Genomic DNA, 22,294 nt, shown 5'->3' with positions numbered 1-22,294 from the left:
ATTTAAAATGTTAATATTTTAAATTTAAAAACAACTCTACACTCAAATCGTAACCAAACACATAAAACAAAAGTCAATTAAGAAATTATTTTTAAAACTCATAACCAAACGCATAACTCGAAACTCCATACTACTTTCACAACTCTTCACCCAAATCGTAACCAAATACATAACAAAAAAATAAAAATGTTTAAAAATATTTTTTATAAAATATAGTTTGAATTTATTTTTATAAAATATTTTAAAATTTAAAAAATGAGAATCATAATATTTTGAAATTAAAATATTTAAAAATATTCAAAAAAATTAAAAAATTAAAAAAGGCATAACATATTTAAATATTAAAATATTTAAAATCTTAACAAATTTAAAATATTTAGATATTTAAAATATTTAAAAAATTAAAATATTGATTTGAATTGAGTTTTGAAAACAGTTTTGAATTATGTGTTTGGTTATAAGTTTTGATAAGTAATAATTATGTTTTAAATTGAGTTTTAAGAAATGAGTGTAGAATTATGATTTGAAAGCTCCAAAGAAACAATACACTCAAATCAATGGGTGGAACCATATTTTGAGAGGCATTCCAAACGGAGCCTAAAAATTCACTTTCTAAAGAAAGGATGAACTTCTTGATTTCCAAACTTCCTTTTGATTACCCTCAATGCTGTGAAGTATGTTCTCAGTCCTTAATTCAAAAGCTTAGAATTTGAGCTAGAATGGTGACTTGAATTGCATAACACTATATGTGAGAGGGAAATTATTGAACTCTTTGATTTTCTCTCTTTTAACAACAATTACTCTCTCTTTGATCAAAGCTGTAGAATTTTACTACAACAACATGACTTGGATGACTTTTGTAATAGAAGATGAGATATAGTATAGCTTGAGAAAATGGAAGTTCATAACTAACACTCATTTTTGGCCAACTCTTGAATTCAAAGTTTTGACTCTTTCTTTCTCTATCTTTAGCCTTCTCTAATCAATCTATCCTTCCAAACTCATCATTCTCTCTACACTTCTTCTCTCAAATTCATCTCCCGAAATCAAGACTTGAACCGTCCTTATATAGGCATTGCAAGTTGAGCAATGGTGGAAGACAAAGTGGAGAACTAATGAAGCATTTATGGAAGATAATGGAGCTAATGGAGCACCAAAATGGAGCATTATCTTCAATAGATCAAGCATTAGGCAATGGAGGTTGAGTATACATGCATTCAACGCATAAATGTGTCAAAAAATGGGGGTTGTGAAGTCCCCCACATGAACCAACAAAAATTAGGGCAGCACTGTCCTTGGACGGTTGACTGGCCAGGGATAATTTTTCCTTTTTGCTTCAGTTCAATCTAGCTTCACTTTGGTTGTCTGACAGGGCTTAAATACTTGGCCAAAGAAAGCTCAAGATTGGGAATAAAGCTCAAATTCCATGTCTCTTATTGAAGATTATGTGAGAAATGCATTCTGATTTTCATTATCAAGTAATCGAAAGAAAGCACCCAAGTCTTAGGGCCGGTCAAAATGTGGTGTCTAAACTAACCGCTATCCTTCAATCTGTGGATATCCGCCTTCACTAGAGAGATGTCGAATCCACGACACTCTCACTCCTCAAACATCACTCATGAACTATTTTTTGATTTTGGTTTAGACTCGATGATTTTCATGAAATAACAATTGTGAATGAATCATCAAGAAAACATGAGAGAAATATAATATGTAACCTCACTACATCTTTTCCTCAAAAGACACTCAAAATACAAACTCAAGGGATGCAACTACACAACTGAAATAGATTGCTATATATAGGCACTAAATCATCACAGGCGCCATACATTACATCGTGGGCGTAATGCATGAACTTCGGGGGTGCCAACACTCTTCGTGAGATGCAAAGAAAAAGTACTAGGAGTGCATTTTGCTTGCAGCCTGTTCGCGACTTTTGCGGGACCACCATTTGCATACATTGTGGATACGAGGTCCTGTTTGCTGGCACATAGATCAACTAAGATGGAGATACTGAGAGCATGTTTTCATCGTGGCTTGATCGAGGAAGCCAAAGTTCCAAATCCCAGGCGCGGTGATATGTCTTGTGGCCGCGATTACACATGGTAGACAACCCAAATTGCGGACTTTTTCTTTAATGTGCTTAAGGTATGATTTTCAATCACTTTTCATCAATCAACCAGACAGCCTTTGCCCATGCTTTCCATCCTTGCACATGCGTGATATACATTGTTTTTCACTTTTTGACCATCCAACACAAATCTCATTAATCAAAGATAGATATAGGGAATCAAAAAAATCTAAGAGCATGATTGTCAAATCTCTTCTCACAAAACCCAACTTTTAAGATTGTTAAGATAGATAGACCAAAATGGCACTAAGATAAAAACACGTGTTTTGTGAGGAATTTGCGAAAAACAAACAAGATCTAGGATTAGAATCCTAACAAAAAGCACATGAAGTGTGTGATGCTAAGATTGAGGGTTGGTTCGAGAACTAATTATTTTAGTTAGCTTTCCAGCTTTTACTAAAAGATGTGTAAAATAGTAGAGAGAAAACTTTACCATTTAACTTTTTAGGTATATTAGGTGATTGCTAAATCAACCCCAAATCTCTTGAATTGTCTCAAATTCAATTGGATGAGCACGTCATCAAGGCAGTACAAGAGCTCAAGCATGCTAAAGCTACCATTGGTCTTTGGAATAAAGGATCAAAGACTTTGAAAAATATCATAGGCACATAATAAATGGGGTTTGATAAAAGTGAACTTGGCTTTGGTGATGACAAAGTGCAAAAGTGGAGTGTATCCACTTCTAGTGATAGAAGGACTCAAGGAAAGGGGAAGCAAAAGATGTAACATTAGAAAATCTAAAAACTTTTTGTTTTATTTTGTTTTTAATATTTATTTTATTTTATTATCAATTAGTTAGGCTGCCAAATATTTTATGAATGGTTTCGAACAAGGTGAATGAAGTTATTTTGATATTTGAAAGATTCTAATTAAATTCTATGAATAATATTTACTGATGATTATATATATTGTGATTAAAAATAACATTTTGTTTATTGAAATTTTTAATTCACAATGCTTGAGCCTTTTTTTTTTTTTTGTTTTTTGTTTTTTGAAGAGTCCGATTTGTCTCCTAGGTGGGATTGATTCACTACAACAAAATTGAATTTTTATGGCTTGCGATGCATGTCGTAAAAAAATCTTTCACAACATGCATACAAATGTCGTTATACGATATGCCGTGGAAAGTTGATTGTCATTTACGGCATGCAGGTAAAGTTATAAAAAGTAATAAATTAAACATTAATGACATACGTTGTATATAGTATAAAATTTTATATGACATTTTTTCATGCCATAAATCATTATACTTTTCATGGCATAAATTTGCATGTCGTATAAGCTTGTTTTTAATATATTTATGGCATACTATGTATGCCGTATATAATCTTTTACCACATTTTCTTACATTTCATAAATCATTACACTTTTCATGACATAATTTTGTATGACGTAGAAGGTTATTTTTAATATATTTCTGACATACTTTGTATGTTGTACATAATCTTTTACGGCATTTTCTTGCATGCCATAAATCATTACACTTTTCACGACATAATTTTATATGCCGTAGAAGGTTATTTTTAATATATATATATATATATATAGAGAGAGAGAGAGAGAGGAAAAGCAAATTCAAAATTCATTACATGAGTAAACTCAATTTATGAACACATGATATCACTAAAATGCCACTTTTAATACTTAAAAAGCAAATTACAAGGTCAAATAAATTATATGTACAAATTAAAGCAAAAAGATTATACACAATACAAGCCAGTCAAGTCTAATTCATTATTAGGAGTAGTAGAGAGAGCTAAAGAGATTGTCTCACAGGAAGAGGAGAGAAAATAAAGTGGCGACAGCTTTATTCTTTTTCCCCTATGGATGAGATGCGATGAAGTCAACAGCAAGGTTTATGCAGTTGATCTTGTCTGCTTCATTATCTGGAATCTCAAAACCAAACTCTTCTTCAAATGTCATCGCAATCTCTACCGTGTCTAAATTTTCCAACCCCAGATCATTCTGGAAATGGGCATTTGGAGTAACATGCAAAACTAAATGACAACACAGTTTCCAATAAAATGAGGACAACATATAAAAAACAATTTCTCCCTCTTCAAACTAAATATCTATTTCTCTGTGTGTGTGCATTTTGTTGTTTGAAAATCATTTAATTTAAAGAACATTAGTTCCTTTTCAGCTAAAACTCACTACATTCAATTGGGTCATGCAACAGCGGCTAATGGCTCTCTAAATGATAGAATTAGTGAAATTTGAAACTAGAACTTATTAGAATGTAGAGAATCCTCTCCTATTGAACAACGAAAATCTTCATACCCATGTTTTCATCCAAAGAGAATAGCTAATACCATAATCGTTAATGTCACATTGTAGAAATACACTGATCAGCAGAATCAGCCCCTGTAGAAAACCACATAGGAAGCTGTGTAGTCTCTTTAGAAAGAATTGTGACGAAAAACACTAGGCAGAAAGGGTCATTCATAACTTTCTACGAGGAAAAAGTAAGAAATCTATTGCTTCCTCCAGTTTCGCTAATCAACCTAAAGCCATCAAAATCAAATTATGAAAACTTGTGTTTACAATATATGCACGTGTACGTATATACATGTAATGAAATTAGAATACTATTAGAAATTGCTTCCATAGCCTGTGCCTTAGCCTCCTGCGAAGCATCACGATTTTCTTCGTGACCTTGATAGAAGAGTCTCCCATGTGATTGTTTGTAGGTTAGTCTTGACAAATTTTGTTGTCGAAAATTCACATTCAATGTGCAATTGAAGTACCTCCACATAATGACTTCCACTCTTACTCAAGCAAACAGAAAGGAAAACACAAGCTTGTTTGTATTGAAGTACAAGCAACCTTGAAAAAGAAATTGAGGTACCTAATGTTAAAGGCTTTACATTAGACAAGAAGAAAACTTTGGGAATTTATAAGTGGAAACAATTGGCCTTGGATGTGGAGAAAAAAATCTCAAAATGAAACCCAACCCCAAAATGACTAATAATTAACATTTTAAATTTGCTACCATTCATTACAACAAACCAAAGTAAGAGAATAAAAAAGACCAGACAATATAGAAACATCAAATACACAGAAGGCATATTAATTCAGTAAGACAAAATTTAAAACAAGGGCTAGCTAAGAATTAAAAATCTCTATGCAAAGACGCATCATTTATAGCTACACTATTCCTTATCCTCATATTGTCAGAGGGTTAAAAAAATCTCTCTGAAATGTCAACTATTGAATTATATAAAAATCTCAAATCACATAAATCTCATAACATACACCAATAATTGAGTGAAATCAAAGACTAAAAAACTTGAAAACTCATTCAAACAGACGCAAAAACACGAAAATAAATAAACAAATAAAATAGATGCATCAATCAGAAATGACAGAAATGAACAATTCAAAATTCAGTGGAAGAGTCAGAATACACTCCTAACCTTGAATGCAGCTGAATCTAGCGGCCATAGAAGAGCATAATCCACTGCCACCTCTGTCAGATCATCACCAGAAACTTGTTAGAGAGAGAGAGACAGAGACAGAGGCAGAGACAAAGACAAAGACAAAGAGAGGCAGAGACAGACACAGAGAAGTGATTAGTGATCATACCTGAGAAATGGCGAGAAGAAACAACAAAATCGCATGTAAGATTAGAGTTGGCTAGGGTTTCCAATTGAGAATCGCCTAACTATGCTTTGATTAAAGGTGCTAACGAACAGTCTAACTCACCGGCTGGCTCCTAACTTCACCACCGCCACCGTTATTATCATCAACTTCCTCTAATTCTACATCGTTCCCGCCACTGCCACCATCATCATCATCATCATCATCATCTTCTTCTTCTTCTTCTTCTTCTTCTCCTTCATCATCTTCTTTTTACCTCTTTGCTTACTCTCATCCATGGAGAAATCAGAGAGAGAGAGAATGAGGGATTGCAGGAGAGAGAGAGAGAGAGAGAGAGAGAGAGGTGTTTCAGTCATGTTTGATTTGGGCAAAAATAGAAATCTACAAATATAAACAAATTAAAATCCTAAATGTAAGGGTTTTACTTTTATGTTTATTTTACTTTACAAGATGAGAAATTGTTTTAGCAAGAGTTTTCATGGTATGTATTAGCATGCCGTGTAAAATAGGTATAGACATATGAATAATATTTAAATTCATTCTAATATGAAAAAAAAAATCATATTTTAGGAACATTAGATATAGAAAATTTAGTGTAATTGTAAATACATTTTTTAATATTTATTTAAAATATAAATTATTTATTTTTATTTATTTTATCTTTTGGGTTTGAACCTTTTTATTTGGCTTTAAATATTATTTGATTTGATATTAAATTTTAATTTTTTTAGTAGAAGTTTTCACGACATGCATTTGCATGTCATGCAAAATTATGATATATTATGGCATGAAATGTATGTCGTCTTAAATATAAATTTTTCATGACAAATTTTTGCAAGTTGTGAAAGTGTAAATTTTTTACGGTATTTTTTGCATGTCGTAAATATATGAATCAACGACTTAAATTGTATGTATGTCATTATTGATAAATCATTAATAACTTGTAAATAAAAAAAAAATGCAGTAGTATGCACTAACTATGGCATGTATGTAATGCATGTCGTAGACAGAAAGTCATAAATAGTTAATTTTGTTGTAGTGATTAGACAATCTTCTCACTTCGATAATCTATTTTATTTATTTTTTAGGCACTATTTTTAAATAATATGAAAAATAAGGATTTGATAAGATAATCACATGATATCATTTTTATTTCTTCTCAAATAAATGAACGATACATATGATTTAAAAAACTATAACAACACTAATTTGATAAAATTATGTAATTATAATTATTAAATTATTTTTTTAATACGTAACCAACACATAGATTCCTAAAAAATGAATAGGCATAATCATCATAGATGCATGAAAAAATTATTAGGTACTCCCGGAGCATCACGTGTCTAAATTATTTCATCAATCATCATTCACCATGCTCCCTGATGTTTTTCTTAATCACTTAACAAAAAATAATAATCCTACACTTTTTTCACCAATTATAATACCATAAAACACCATATGATCTTGCTCCTGGAGTAATGGGCTACAAACCCAAATTTAATGGTCCACTTAAGTCTTCCAACTAGAAGCGGAACCATTTTCATAAATCTACCTTAAAAATTCAAAATTTATAACTTTTATACCATTTATTTGGATTTACAAAATTTGAGTTTCATAGACCTGCCTAGTCTGACTAAGTTTATCAAACTATTTAGTTGTATTTGTTGAATAACAATGTTAGGGATACTAAATATTTTATCAAAAAATTATTAAATGCTTAAATTTTTTGGTAAAATATTTAGGGGTTCTAGCATTTTTCTTTTTTTTTTTTTGAAATTAATCAAAGTACAAAAAAATATTATCATTTAATTATGAGATCAATTTGATTTATTTTTCACAAATTAATAGCGGTCCAAGGTTTTTTGAAACTTTAGGCTAATTGTTAAAATTAGACCTTATTTTACTGGGCCATTGAAAATTCAAATCCTTAGCAATAAGAATTTTTTGCAATTTTTTTAGTCACCTTAGACAACAGGTTGAGTGACCTAATAGTTGAACGACCTCTATCATAAATGATTCGCAGACAGGGTCAACACTGGGCCGGTTGAAGCCTACAGCAATTGAAGCAATGGCTTTAGGCGTCAATTGCAAAAAGGCCCCAAAATTTTCCTATATAATCATAAGTCAAATACAAGTCAATTGTTTCTCACAAGGTCTACTTTGTTGAAGGCGTAGACAAAACTAACACAAGAAAAATGAAAAAAAAATATATTTCCATGAGCATAAATACAAGTTTTAAAATTTTGGTAAAAACGTCCATCGATTTTGTATATGTTTGTCATATGCACACATTTTTTTCGTTTTTGTTTTTTTGTTATATATATATATATATATATATAAAGGTTCACATTGAAAAGGGCACCATAAATTTTAAAAAGTATACAATATATAATTTTAACACAGTTCACTTTAAAAGAGGCCCCACCAATTTAAAATAAGTTTTTCAAACCTTTATTAGTTTTCGTTTTGAATTTATAAATTTTATTTATTTGATTACTTTTGGCACTTTTAATTTATTTATTTAATTTTTTTTTGTCATAACTAAACATTTTAAATAACTTCCAAATTTCAGTCATGAGAATGGAAGAGACATGAATTTTACATGATAATTTATTAAAAATAAAAAATATCATTTACATTTAAGTTTAAAATATAAAAATCCTTGCAATAAAATTTTGTTATAAGTCTCGTAGAGGCTTAAGTCGACCCTTGTCCAACAAAATGAACAATCCAAACATCAAAGTGCGAACTATGGTGAGTCCCACTGTACAAACTTCTCCCCTTATTTTAATTTTTAGAAAAAATTACAAATTAGTGAAATTATGAAAAAACAATTTAAATTATAGATAATTTTTTGTCCCTAGTGTAACTCTAACACAGAAAAATAATTTGAACCATGCCCACATAAAATTTATAACCTTCATGAAAATGTAAATATTCTTTTACTATCCCATTAATTTACAATTTTCAATACTTTTTATGCGTATCTTTCTATATATATATATATGGAGAACTCACCATATTTAAACTCATCATATCATAACATAAAAAAATGAAGTTTTTGATTAAAATATTTCGATGATATATATATTATAAAAAAATGGTGCAATTTGGATGTTTGTTTATCCGCTTAATGCAAAATTCTATCATTTATATTCATGATCAATTCATCAATAACATATTTGAAACCCAATAACCCATTGAGTATTAAACTTCAATAGAGTTCATTTTCTCCTCATCTTCTGTTTTCGAGTTACTATTAATATGAATTGTTTTTCTCATTTCATTCATTAGTATTTAATTTCTTTTTTCAAAAGATAAAAATAAATAAATAAATCACTTCAACTCAACACTGCATTTATATTTGCACCTGTCTTTGCAATCACCACTTACGAAACGAGAAATAATAATTGTTAGAAATGGTTTAAAAATTGGTTTGGAAAAACAGATTTTTTTTCCAACTTTGGTCCAATTTTTAGGTGGGACCCATACGTTAAAGTTGGCGGGTTTAAGTGGTAACGTGCTCTATGTCGCGTTGTGATTCACGTAATATATTTGGTTGCTCAAAACCCATTTTCGGGTGAATGGAAAATTGAAGCCAAAGTGAGCTCCATGGAAATGGTATATTGGTGGAATTTCCATAAAGGTTTGAGTTAATGTTTGTCCGACATTGGTTTGGTGGGCAAACTTTTGTGGGTTTATAAGGCTTGGGTTTGTAACTTAGGGAGGGCCCTAAGGGATACCCAAGTTTTGTGGAAGGGTGAGGTTATGGGCAAAGTGGGCTAGACCCATTGGACCTAAAATAAACATGTGTGCGGCCGCTACTGCAGTCCGTTCGGTTGGTCGGGTGGGCTAGGCTTGGGTGCGGGTGCGTTCGAAATTAATTCCAAAATACTGTCCAGATTTTTCCTCCACCAAATAGACACTATTCCATCTATAAATAGGTATCTATCATTTGGATTTTACACTGAATTTTCATCCTCAATTCTGCTTTTGCTCTCTCTGGATTTTGCTGCGTTATTTTCCTAGGAGAAAGAGTGTAAACAGAAAGTGTGTTCGTTGTGCGAATAGTTTGTAGTGCTACTATTATTCGTTCTTGATCATTTTATCCTGGGAGATAGACGTCCACAATCTAAAAGCACCGTGGATAGGACGAATCTGCCTTAAGGACACAATGTTAAACACTGGACTTGATCAAAACAATTTTGTTCGAGAAATTAATAAAGTAAGTAATTAATTTATTTTCTGTTTTAATTATTTTTCCTTTTTCCTTTTTCCTTTTTCAGATTCTGATTTTGTTTTTGTAATGAAACAAGAATCTGTTGCTTTTTTATATATATAAACTGTTTTGATTTTTGTAATCAAACAGTCTCTCTCATTTCTTTAATTCTTTCTTTGAATACATTGAAGATTGTCTAACAATTTTAAGATAGATCTTTTTGGTGTCTTCATTGTATTTATTTTCTATGCTTTTACAAAGTGATATTCTGCCTGGAAAATACAAATAGTTGTCATATACTACTTGATAAATAGTAGTAATATACTGTTTATTTTCTTTGACAAATAGTAGTAATGTACTGTTTGTCATTAACAATTTTAGAATATTAATTTGTATAGTAGTGTTACAGAAAATTATTGTGTAGTATTTTATTTTTCTGGTTTTAGTAACTAGAAAAGTAAAATTATTTTGTGCTATAATTTATTTTTTGGTTTTAGTAACTAGAAAATTAATTTGTATTTTGGTTTTTCCTAATTTTTGTAATAAGATATTATGGCTACTGCAACTGAAAGTGGTACTCCAATTATTACAACGACTCTGTTCCCTATCGAGAACCATGTTCAAGTTCCAATAAATTATGGAGAAAAACAGAACAAATTTAATGGCACCGAGTTTAAGAGATGGCAGTAGAAAATGTTATTCTATCTTACAAACTTGAATCTTGCCTGGTTTCTCTGTGAAGAGGCACCAGTGCTTAAGGATGATGAAAGTGATTGGAAAGTTATTGCTGTTGTAGATGCTTGGAAGCATTCTGATTTTCTGTATAGAAACTACATCCTCAATGGCATAGACAACAAGCTGTATAATGTTTACAGCCCTTTGAAAACAACACAAGAATTGTGGGATTCTTTGGAGAAAAAATACAAGATAGAGGATGTCAGGACAACGAAATTTGTTGTTGGTAAATTTCTGGACTTCGTTATGGTAGACTCCTAAATGGTAATTTCTCAAGTTCAAAGTTTTTAATTAATTTTGCATGATATTCATGTTGAAGGTATGTCTCTTAGTTAGTCTTTCCAAATCATTGCGTTAGTGGAAAAATTACCACCGGCTTGGAAAGATTTCAAAAACTATTTAAAACGTAAACGCAAAGAGATGACAATGGATGAATTGATTGTAAGTCTAAGAATTGAGGAAGATAACCGTAAGACTGAAAAGAGGAATGTTAAAAATTCCATTGAGTCGAAGGCTAATGTGATTGAACAAGTAACCAAACCACATAACAAAAAGAGGAAGTTTGCTGAAGATGGTCCTGAATAAGGCGACAACAATGGTAATAAAAAGTTCAAAGGTAAATGCTATAACTGTGGCAAGACTGGACATCGTGCCTCTAATTGCTGACGCCCTAAAAAGGATCGCGGAAGTACAAGCAAGAAGACTACTAATCAAATCAATGTGACAGAACTAGATTACATCTTTGATGGGGTAAATGACATCAATCTCTCTGCTGTGGTGTCTGAGGCTAATTTGGTTAGAAATCTCAAGGAATGGTGGGTTGACACTAGGGCAACTCGTCACATTTGCGCGGACAAGAAGATGTTCACTACATATAATGAGGCTACAAATGGTGAACAACTTTTCATGGAAAATTCTTCTACTTCTACTATGGCTGGACAAGGAAAGTTGATCTTGAAGATGACATCGGGGAAGGAACTTACCCTCAACAATGTGTTGTATGCACCAAACATCCGAAAGAATTTAGTTTCTGGTTCTTTGTTAAGTAAGAATGGTTTTAGGCTTGTATTTGAGTCTGATAAAATTGTTTTAACAAAGAGTGGTATGTATGTTGGTAAGGGATACATGAGTGACGGTCTCTTCAAGTAGAATGTAATGACTGTTGTACCAAAACTTGCTATTAATAAGAATAATACATCTTTTTTGTATATTCTTGAGTCAAATTTATGGCATGGTAGATTAGGACATGTAAATTTTGATGCTTTGTGCAGAGTAATTGGTTTGGATTGTATACCAAAGTTTAAAATTGATCCTAACCACAAATGTGAGATATGTGTCGAAGCGAAACAAACTAAGGTTCCAGTTAAATCGGTTGAAAGAAAAACCAAACCTCTAGAATTAATTCATACTGCTCTATGTGATTTCAAACTAGAGGAGGGAAAAATATTTCATAACATTTATTGATGATTGCATAAGTTATTGTTATGCATATTTACTTAGAAGTAAAGATGAAGCCTTGAAAATGTTTAAATTCTACAAAATTGAAGTTGAAAATCAACTTGGTAAAACCATTAAAATGGTTAGAAGTGATAGGGATGGAGAATATGATGCACCTTAAATGAATTTTGTGCACAACATGACATTATTCAACAAACTATAGCACCCTATTCTGCACAGCAAAATGGAATTGCTAAAAGAAAGAATAGAACCCTTAAAGAAATGATGAATATCATGTTACTATGTTCAGACTTATCACAAAACTTGTGGGGGGAAGCAATATTGTCTACTAATTATCTTCTTAACAGAATACCTTGCAAGAAAACAAATCGCATTGCTTATAAATTGTGGAAAGGTCGACCACCTTCCTACAAATACTTAAAAGTGTGGGGGTGTTTGGCAAAGATTGAACTTCCTGTTCCGAAAAAGACTAAGATAGGACCAAAAACAGTAGATTGTGTGTTTATTGGTTATGCTCAGAATAAAGTGCATATCGGTTTTTGACTTATAAATCAGAAATACCTGATATACATGTGAACACTATTATAGAGTCAAGGAATGTTGTGTTTGTTTAACATGTTTTTCCTTACAAGAAATGACAAGAATTAAGTTCACAGAAAATAATTTATGATTGTGCACAAAGTTAAGAGACTAATGACAATGAAACGCAAGAGACTAGTATTGGTCTTGACCAACAGGATTTAACTAATAATGAATCAAGACGAAGTAAGAGAGCGAGAACATCAAAATCCTTTGGTCTAGATTTTCTGACATACTTTTTAGAAAATGAACCTTAAAGATTTAAGGAAGCAATGACCGGTCTTGAAGCACCTTTATGGAAGGAGGTTGTTAATAATGAAATTGAATCCATTATACAAAATCATAGTTGGGATTGGTGGATTTTCCACCCGGTTCTAAACCTCTTGGATATAAATAGATATTTAAGTGAAAAATGAAAGCATATGGTTCAATAGACAAGTATAAAGCAAACCTTGTGGTAAAAGGTTATAGACAAAAAGAAAGTCTGGACTATTTTGACACATATTCCCCTGTGACAAGAATAACATCCATCTACATGCTTATTGCCATAGCAGCATTGTATAATTTAGAAATACATAAAATGGATGCCAAGACAGCTTGCTTAAAAGGTGATCTAAATGAAGAAATCTATATGGAGCAATCCGAAAGTTTGTCAGGTTGTAAAATCTCTTCATGGATTAAAACAAGCTCCTAAGTAATGGCATGAAAAATTTGATCATGCTATGCTTATTAATGGGTTCAAGATAAACGAATGTGACAAGTGTGTCTATTTTAAAAACACTGACAATGGTTATGTCATCATTTGTCTTTATGTGGGTGACATGCTTATCATTGGAAGCAGTCAAAACATGATCAAATTAACTAAGCAAATACTGAACAAAAGATTTGATATGAAAGATATGAGAGCTGTAGATGTAATATTAGGAATGAAAATTACTAAAACATCTGATGGATATGCATTATCTCAATCTCATTATATTGAGAAAATTCTTGGTAAATATATCAAGGATGATATGAATGTAACAAGAACATATATAGACATCAGTCTTTATTTATCAAAAAATAAAGATGATGTGGTGTCTTAGCTAAAATACTCCCAAATCATTAGAAGTCTAATGTACCTAATGAATTGCACGTGTCCTGATATAGCTTATGCTGTCAGCAAATTGATTAGGTACACTAGTAACCCTGAAGAAGATCATTAGAGAATCGATCATTCAAGTTCTTAGATATCTAGGATTTACCCATGACCATGGTTTGAACTTTACTCGATATCCTACAGTACTAGAAGGTTATTGTGATGCCAATTGGATATTGGATACTAAAGATTGAAAATCCACTAGTGGATATGTCTTTACTCTGGGAGGTGCTGCTATTTCTTGGAAATCCACGAAACAAACATGCATCGCATGATCCACAATGGAATCTCAGTTCATTGCTTTAGACAAAGCAAGAGAAGAAGCAGAATGGCTTCGCCACTTTTTTGAAGACATTCCAATGTGGCCAAAACCTGTGCTAGCTATTTGCATTCATTATGATAGTCAATCTACAATAGGCAGGGCACAGAGTCATATGTACAATGATAAGTCACGACATATTCGTCATAGACATAATACCGGAAGGCAATTGCTCTCAAATGGAATAATCTCAATAGATTATATAAAATCTAAAGAGAATATTGCGGATCTGTTAACGAAAGGTTTGACTAAAGAGCAAGTGTATAGTTCATCGAAGGGGATGGGATTAAAGCTTATTACGTAAGAGTCATCATAATGGAAACCCTACGTAAATGACTAGAGATCCCAAGAACTAAGTTCAAAGGGACATCTAAGTTATGTGTGGCTCGCCAGAAATCACCAAGGGATTGAAATTCCCTATCTATTCCTATGGTAAGATTGATATCTGCAACATGTGTTGTATGCAGGGGTTTAAGAACAAGCTTTGTTTTTAATGATTACTTTTATCTTGATTTAGGCATAAAAATCAAGATGAGTATAAGAGATACTCACAATAAGAGTCACCTATATGAGTTTCGATCTGCGGCCGGTTCTATGTGAATGAAGAGGCTAAATTCTCTAGAAGCACTTATGAATAACCAAGTGCGTTCAAGGACAAAATGAACACAACTGTGAGAACCATGATGTGTCAGAAAATATTTTGTGTGAAATCTATTGTCTTGGCTTACACAAATTGCTGAACAATTCAAGGCATCGTGTTTATTGGTTAGTTACTAAGTCCGATATGTTATGACTAGGGAATGTTCAAAGTTGAAAGCTATCTATTCTGATGCAATATATTTTCGATTTATACTCTTTCGACAAATTCTGCATATTATTGTATTTTCGTTGTCATCAAATTCCATTCATGTGGGGGATTTTTAGAAATGGTTTGAAAATTGGTTTGGAAAAATAGATTTTTTTCCCTAACTTTGGTCTAATTTTTAGGTGGGACCCATACGCCAATGTTGGCGGGTCTAAGTGGTAACGCGTTCTATGCCGCATTGTGATTCACGTAGTATATTTGGTTGCTCAAAACCATTATCGGGGGAATGGGAAATTGAAGCCAAAGTGAGCTCCATGGAAATGGTATATTGGTGGAATTTCCATAAAGGTTTGAGTTAAGGTTTGTCCTACATTGGTTTGGTGGGCAAACTTTTGTGGGTTTATAAGGCTTGGGTTTACAACTTGGGGAGGGCCCCAAGGGGTGCCCAAGTTTTGTGGAATGGTGAGGTTATGAGCAAAGTGGGCTAGACCAATGTAGACACCCCATTTTTGACTGTCCTCAAGACTTGGAAATCATCATTTGTCCACTCAATGATTATGCTTGTTTGTGTTCATTTTGAGCGCCCGAATTCCTCGGCGGAACGCCTTGTCTTTGAGCCTCTAAACCCTATCTGTTTTGTGCATGTTTTTGGACTAAGAGCTTGTTGCCTCTAGCCTGGAAGAGAGGGTGACCTGTCGGCCATGGCTTCTGCCTGTCAGCTACCAGTGGTGGCCAACGGCCATTAGTCCATTTTTCCAGATATTTGTTGCCAGTTGTGCCAGCTGTTGCTCACTGAGCTGCATCTTCATACACGTGTATGGTGAGATATATCTAAGGTCAAGACTTGATTTTCAATATATAGGGGGGTTCCTCCCCCATTTTAGAGGGTTAGAAGATTTTGGACAAAAAATATCTCTCTCTAGCTTTCTCTCTCTCACTTGATATTTTGTCCTTGATTGCCTAGTTCCTCCATACTTTTGCACGCCAACCGTTAACCAAACTTGACCACCATTGAGCTGAGGTCTCTTGGAGTCTTGTTTGAGCTCTAGAAGGAGGTTTGAGCTTGGATTTGTGCCGAAGTTGTGCTTTGTTGCAAAGGTATAACACTTACCTTATTTAAGCTTGTTTTGTACACTTGTTTTGCCATCTTCTTCTACTATTTTTGGCCTAGTTTTCAACTGTAAAAACCTCTGTTTTGTGGCCTAAAAGTGTTGGTTTGAGGCTATTTTTAGTCAAGGGGTGGTCCACCATTTTTGCTTCTTAGCTTGTTAAGCTTTTGTGTTATCTTTCCTCACTTTCAAAACAACTTTTTTGGGTCTTTTAACCACTAAATTTCAGAGGTTTTTTAGTGGAAAAAACCTTGTTTTGAAGTCCAAAATTGAAGGGGTTTGCCTTCCCTTCTTGTGTCTTGTTTGCATGCCTAGTTAGCTTCATAAGTTAGCATGTTTTTCTAGCTTAATTTAGCTTAAGTCCAGCATGTTTGTTGCCTCTGTTTTGACCTGTTTTGGCTCTATTTTGGGCTAGTTAGTTCAGTTAAGGCTTGTATTGCATAGTTGTAGTGTTAATTCTTTTACTAGCTTGGTGTTTTAATGCTTTATTCACCATTGTTTTGAGTTGAAAGCATGTTTTAGTGTTGTTTTGTACTTCATTTCAGCACTTAAAATCTCTGTAATCTCCCTCCATTCTTCACTCTTTTGTTTCTTTGAAAGTGGTTTCAAACCACTTGTTTGCCTAAGTGTGAAATTGAGGTGTTGCACCTAATGGTTTAATCCCTTAGGGGGTTCATTACCAACAATGTAATGCCTCTTTCATGCCCAAAGCAACTTGTGGTTTGAGCCATCTTTCCATTAGAGGACACTCACTTTTTGACTTAATCGATTAAAGAGTGGATCGGTAAAAAAAATGAGTAAACAAAACACGGAAAGTAAAAGAGGCAAGATAAGCATCTTTTATGTTGCATTGCATGTGTTTGAATCGGATGTTAATTCGAACACAAGGAAAATGGGATTATTTAATTTAAAATCGATTTTTCAAAAAGGTTTGCCGGATTTGGACTCTTTGGTGATTATCAGTTTCACATTGCACTTGTGAGACTAGATTCAAAACCGTAGGGGTTCGAGCTATGATGCCTTCTTTTCAAACCCTTTCTGAAAGGTAGGGAGCGAAAAAAAGGTGAGTCCACCGTTTCTGGCGACTCTGCTGGGGATTTAGAGAACTTGACTCGAACTCATGATATGTTGTTTTATTTACACTTATGCATTTCTTTGCATTTGCATTTGCATTTGCATCGGTGCCCTTAAGTCACAGTGTTTGCCATCTACTATTCCTGAACGGTTTGCCAGAGGCTTGCCTGGAAAAGCTTGCCAAAAGGCTAACTGGTTGCGGGCTCTGCCACGATGGGAACACAACCCTTGGATCTGGACTACCGCTGTACCATTTGATCCTTCTTTTGCTTCTCGGTGTTAGGTGTGAGAGGTATATTAGGTAGTCTTGCTGAGGTACCCTTTTTGACCAATCGACCTAGTTGCATGTCGGATATCATAAAGCCTGTTCCAAACTAGGATAGGTTGCTCACCCGAATGCAGAATTGTATAAAACCACTTGCTTGCGTAGTGAATCCCTAGCTCCTAACGAAACTAGGACATGGTAACCCTACCCTATCATAGGGGTGTTTTGTCTCTCACTTGCTTGATACGTGCTTTAGAGTGAAACTCTGCAGGAATGTATACATTAATTGCCAGTCTGGGTTTCAGTTTTGGGGCAGAAATTTGGGGCATAAATTATGTTTGAGTATAGTTATCCAGCTTATGATTGTAACTATGTGTTGTTCTGCCTGAGCTGAGGTGCTGTGTGGTTTTTGATTTTTTTTGCTTTATTTTCTTTTTGCAAGGTAGTCTTTCACCATTGCTTTAGACGATTCTATTACCCCCCCCCAAGTACTCTGGACCCAAGTTAGAAGGATTTATAGATCCGGGGATCTTGTTAGGGGACAACCAGTGTTTGTGTCACACCCGCCGGTTACTAAACGGAGGAGGATTCAGCAGAATTCGCAAATACAGCAGCCACTGTTTTTCTTGCCTGTGCCCAGTCAGGCCCAATCATCTATTTCCACTCCAAACAGAGAGTATTCGCTGATTCCGGCAGTTCAAAATCTTCCAGCTGACATGGAAGATTTGCTTCGACAACTCCAGTAAACTATTGAGGCTATGCAGCTAGATGCAGCTCGCCAAGCGGAAGTCACCGCCATCAAGCGGAAATTACAGCCTAGTAGGCTTAGTTGATCACTAGGCAGCAGTAACAACAACCGCAGTAGACAACAACCTCTGCATCCCATCCACCTCCTGTAAACATTCTGGTACCCGGAGCTACTGCTCCCATAACTACTGTCTAGGAAAATACGGACATTCCAGTGGATCCGATACCACCCTAGACCTCCAAAGCACCGGCATACCAAATAGAGGCGCTGTTTGAATTTGAGGTCGATCCTACTACACTGAAAGTGAACAAGCTGGAGAAGCTCTTTTTACGGGCACAAGGTGTGAACTTGATCCCTAATATAGAGGACGGCTATACTGAGTCGGCAGTGACGTTGCCAGATAGATTCAAAATGCCGCATATAGACTGGTTTGATGGTTTAGGGGATCCTATGGCCTATCTACGACTATTCTCTAACATCGTACAACCCATAGGTTTCACTAGACTACAGAAGCTGTTGCTTTTTAGCCGGACCCTGTTACGTATAACAGCCATCTGGTATGCCAAACTTAAAGACTCTTTGAAGAGAAACTTGGAGGAAATGGCTGAGGCCTTCATAGCGCAGTACTCCTACAACACTCAAATCGAGGTCACAACTCGTGATCTCGAAACAACTCGCCAGGAGGCGAAGGATGGCTTCTCGAGTTTTGTCACCTAGTGGAGGGCCAAGGCCTCTATAATGATTTTTCGGCCGATTGAAAAGGACCAGATCAGAATGGCGGTCCGTAATCTGCAATCAAGACTATTATAGAAGATGATAGTCTTACCTCTGTCTACTTTTGCTGACCTCCATGAAATAGGGGTGCAAATTGAGGATGCAATGAAGTAGGGTCTGATAGACCACGAGAAAGAGTAGTCCAAGAGGGCCTTCACACGCAGTTCCAATGTGACTACGAGTGGTAGTGCAACTGCAAGGCCTTTTGATGTGGGTATGGTCACCACCACACCTAAAATTGCCACCCCCTTTGCTAGTGCATTCGATGCAACCTCACAAACCTCAAAGCACCAACCTCGAGGCTAAAGGGTTTTCAGCCCTCTATACATCTCCTTTTCCAAAGCCTTAGGGGTCCTGATAAAAAAGGGGCACCTGAAGCCATTAGAACCTTGCCCCCTACCCGATCCTCTTTCCCTGAAACACAACCCGGCCAAATACTGCGCTTTTCATCCACAGCATAGTCATGACACTGACCTATTTGAGGATACCAGTCCAGTGCTTGAGGGCTCCGTGGACTTTATTTGAGGATGAATACAATCCGTGACGCTGCATTGTGCCAACCAATTAGGCCAGACCAGATATAGAGTTGCCAATAGGAATAGAGGTCAGTGTAGTCTGGGAGGATGGCACGAGCCAAAGTCTGGATGATCTAGTAGAGTTGGAAGAAGACTTGGACAATCTGTAGTTCTACGATGAACAAGATTCGGGGAATATGTAGATTGATTGGTTCGATCTGAACGGGTAGACAGATGATTCGGGGTGGCTCAGTAATGAACCTGATGTGGATGAGGGACTTCAAAAAAAACTGGAACAGCTTGAAGCAAGAACTGCTACAAGGGCCGGAATGGCCGAGGACAAGGGAAAATTGCCGGAGGGCAACGATATTAAGAATTCTGCTCAAGAATTGGGCATTGTTAGTACTGTTGATACAGAGCAAGAAGCCGCACTGAAGCTGTTTGAACAGGAAAGGGATGGGAATGATCAGAAGGCTGGAAAAGCCCAAGGCCCTGCAGGGAATGATTGTGATGTTGACGTGGGAGTACTCACAATGGAATCGGACAATTGCCTGTCGGTTGCCAGAGGAATATGGTGGGAAGATGATGATTTGCATCTTGCCCACACTGATGAAGATTGGGGTCAGTACCTGCCAGATGACACTTGGCACTCTGAGGAGGTAGATCACATGACTAGGAGAGGGCGGTACTTCAAGCCCTCATATTTGGACCAACCCAAAGCATCTGGAAAGGATAAGGAAGCTGAAAAATAAAGGGAAAAATTGTTAGACGAAGTGGTTATGTTGAAGAAGTTGAAGAAGATCCAAGTGGACATATCTATCTGGGGGTTGCTTAAGGCTTTGCGCGTGCACTAGCAAGCTGTTTTGTCAGTAATGGATAATGCCAAGCTGTCTATCGACGTAACCCCAGAACAATTAGTGGGACTTGTTTTCCCGGGAGGTGCTTTGCTGATTTTGACCTTCTCGGATAAGGAATTGTCGCCCGAGGGCTCTGTACATAACAAACCCTTATACATCTTAGTTAAATGCAGAGAGAAGTGGGTGCCAGTTGTATTGGTTGACACTGGGTCTGCTATTAATGTTTGTCCATCGCGCATGACCTATACTATTAGCTTGAAGCCAATGGACTTTGTACCAATGGCCCAAGTGATCCGGCTTACGGCAACACAAGTAGAGAGGTGATGTGAATTGTTCAAATTAGAACACAGGTCAGGCCGGCCTAATAGGATATTGAGTTTCACGTCCTGGATGTTCCAGCTAGTTTCAACTTGTTATTTGGCCGACCCTGGCTGCACCAAGTAAAAGCTGTTTTGTCCACCTGGCATCAAATGCTGAAGTACCCTCTTGGAAAGGGGGTAGCCATTGTTTTTGGGAATTATTCTATACATCCTCCGCCAGAGGTCACTACACCAGCACTGGAGATTGTACACGGTGATGAGGATGTTTTCTTGTCTGGTTTTACCTTGGCGGAGGCTCGGGTGGTGCAAAACATCTTAGCTATTGATGAGGGGTCGTACGTCAGTGCTCAATCAGTCTACCTCAGGAACAAGCTACAGCATATACCCATGATGGGATTAGGAAAGAGCGGCCGGAAGGGCAATACTGCATTGGTTGAAGTGCCACATAACCCTCATACCTCTGGCTTGGGCTATATGTCCACCAAAGAGGATTGGGTGAGAAAAGGGAAGGAAATGGCAGGAAGACCCAAAGCAAAGCAAAGTGGGAAGCACTATGAGCTTGTGCATAGGCCAATTCAGGGAACTCGGAACGACCGCTTTATTCGGGAGGGAAAGACTTCCTAGTTTGTGGCTTTCATGACCCATAGTTGAACTCTGAGAAACGACATCTGCCCAGCTTTGAAATTTTCTTCGACCTACAATTGCAAGAGGATGAAGCCACAGAGGAACATACTGAATTAATTGCTGAGGCTGAATAGAGTATAGAGGGTGAGTCCAGCAACAATGAACTTGAGATAGGAGCAGCATCGACTTGTCTCATTTCGGATCCTCAGATCAAACCAGAGAGCTTGGGGGATGACTTAACCGTTTCCATGATCAGAGACCAATTGGGTGTGGACCTTTCCGGTGGTATTCTGGATGCATCTAACGCAACCTTTCTTATTTGGCAGTTGGAGGAGGGCATTTTGTCCAGCAGTTCTGAATCAGGTAGTGAATCGGAATCTGATTCCACAGAGTTTACGGAGTCAGAATCGGATTCTAGTTCTTTTGAGTCGGAGTCTGGTATTCCTGGGTTTGATAACCAAGATGCCGTAGTTTTTTCCAGGTCATTTTTTTCCTTTTCTTTTGAGTCGATTGTAACCGAGGAATTGGATGAGCTGGAACCTTTGAATGAGAATGATACCACTGCTGTTTCTGAGTACTTCTGTATGCCACTTGTATATTGCGTTGATCATGACTTTCAAAATTTTGATAAAAATGACGAGGAAGGAATTCCTCTGGTTTTGAAACATTTTGATTGATTGAGTGGAGGAGACGTTAGTAAGACCCCTTGTTAATGAAATCACTGCAAGCAATGTGGGTACTGAGAAGGATCCGTGTCTGGTCCAGATCGGGTCCACGTTGTCTTCGGAGGAACTCGAGCACTTAGTCGCTCTATTAAAAGATTTCAAAGATGTTTTCGCGTGGTCCTATAAAGACATGCCTAAAATCAATCTCGAGATTTTACAACACTGGATCCGTCTTGACCGTAAGGCCCGGCCCGTCAAACGGAAGCTTTGGAGAATACACCCGGATTGGGCTTTGAAGATTAAGGAAGAGGTCACCAAGCAGATAGATGCAGGGTTTTTGCTAGTATCTGAGTATC

The 22,294-nt window shown here is 35.8% G+C and overlaps 1 long non-coding RNA gene across 1 annotated transcript; it reads right to left on the bottom strand.

Moving 5' to 3' along the window:
• Positions 1-3,751: 3,751 nt before the first annotated feature.
• Positions 3,752-6,144, bottom strand: LOC145803077 (uncharacterized). Its single transcript, XR_014345179.1, has 2 exons — positions 5,717-6,144; positions 3,752-5,600 (listed from the first exon to the last, which is right to left on the bottom strand). It is a non-coding gene; the product is annotated as an uncharacterized LOC145803077 (long non-coding RNA).
• Between the last annotated feature and the right edge of the window lie 16,150 nt (positions 6,145-22,294).

This window comes from Camellia sinensis, chromosome 11, assembly GCF_055761805.1.
Source record: "Camellia sinensis isolate YWXY chromosome 11, ASM5576180v1, whole genome shotgun sequence".
Lineage (NCBI taxonomy): Eukaryota > Viridiplantae > Streptophyta > Magnoliopsida > Ericales > Theaceae > Camellia > Camellia sinensis.
This window is presented reverse-complemented; position numbering and strand designations above follow the sequence as displayed.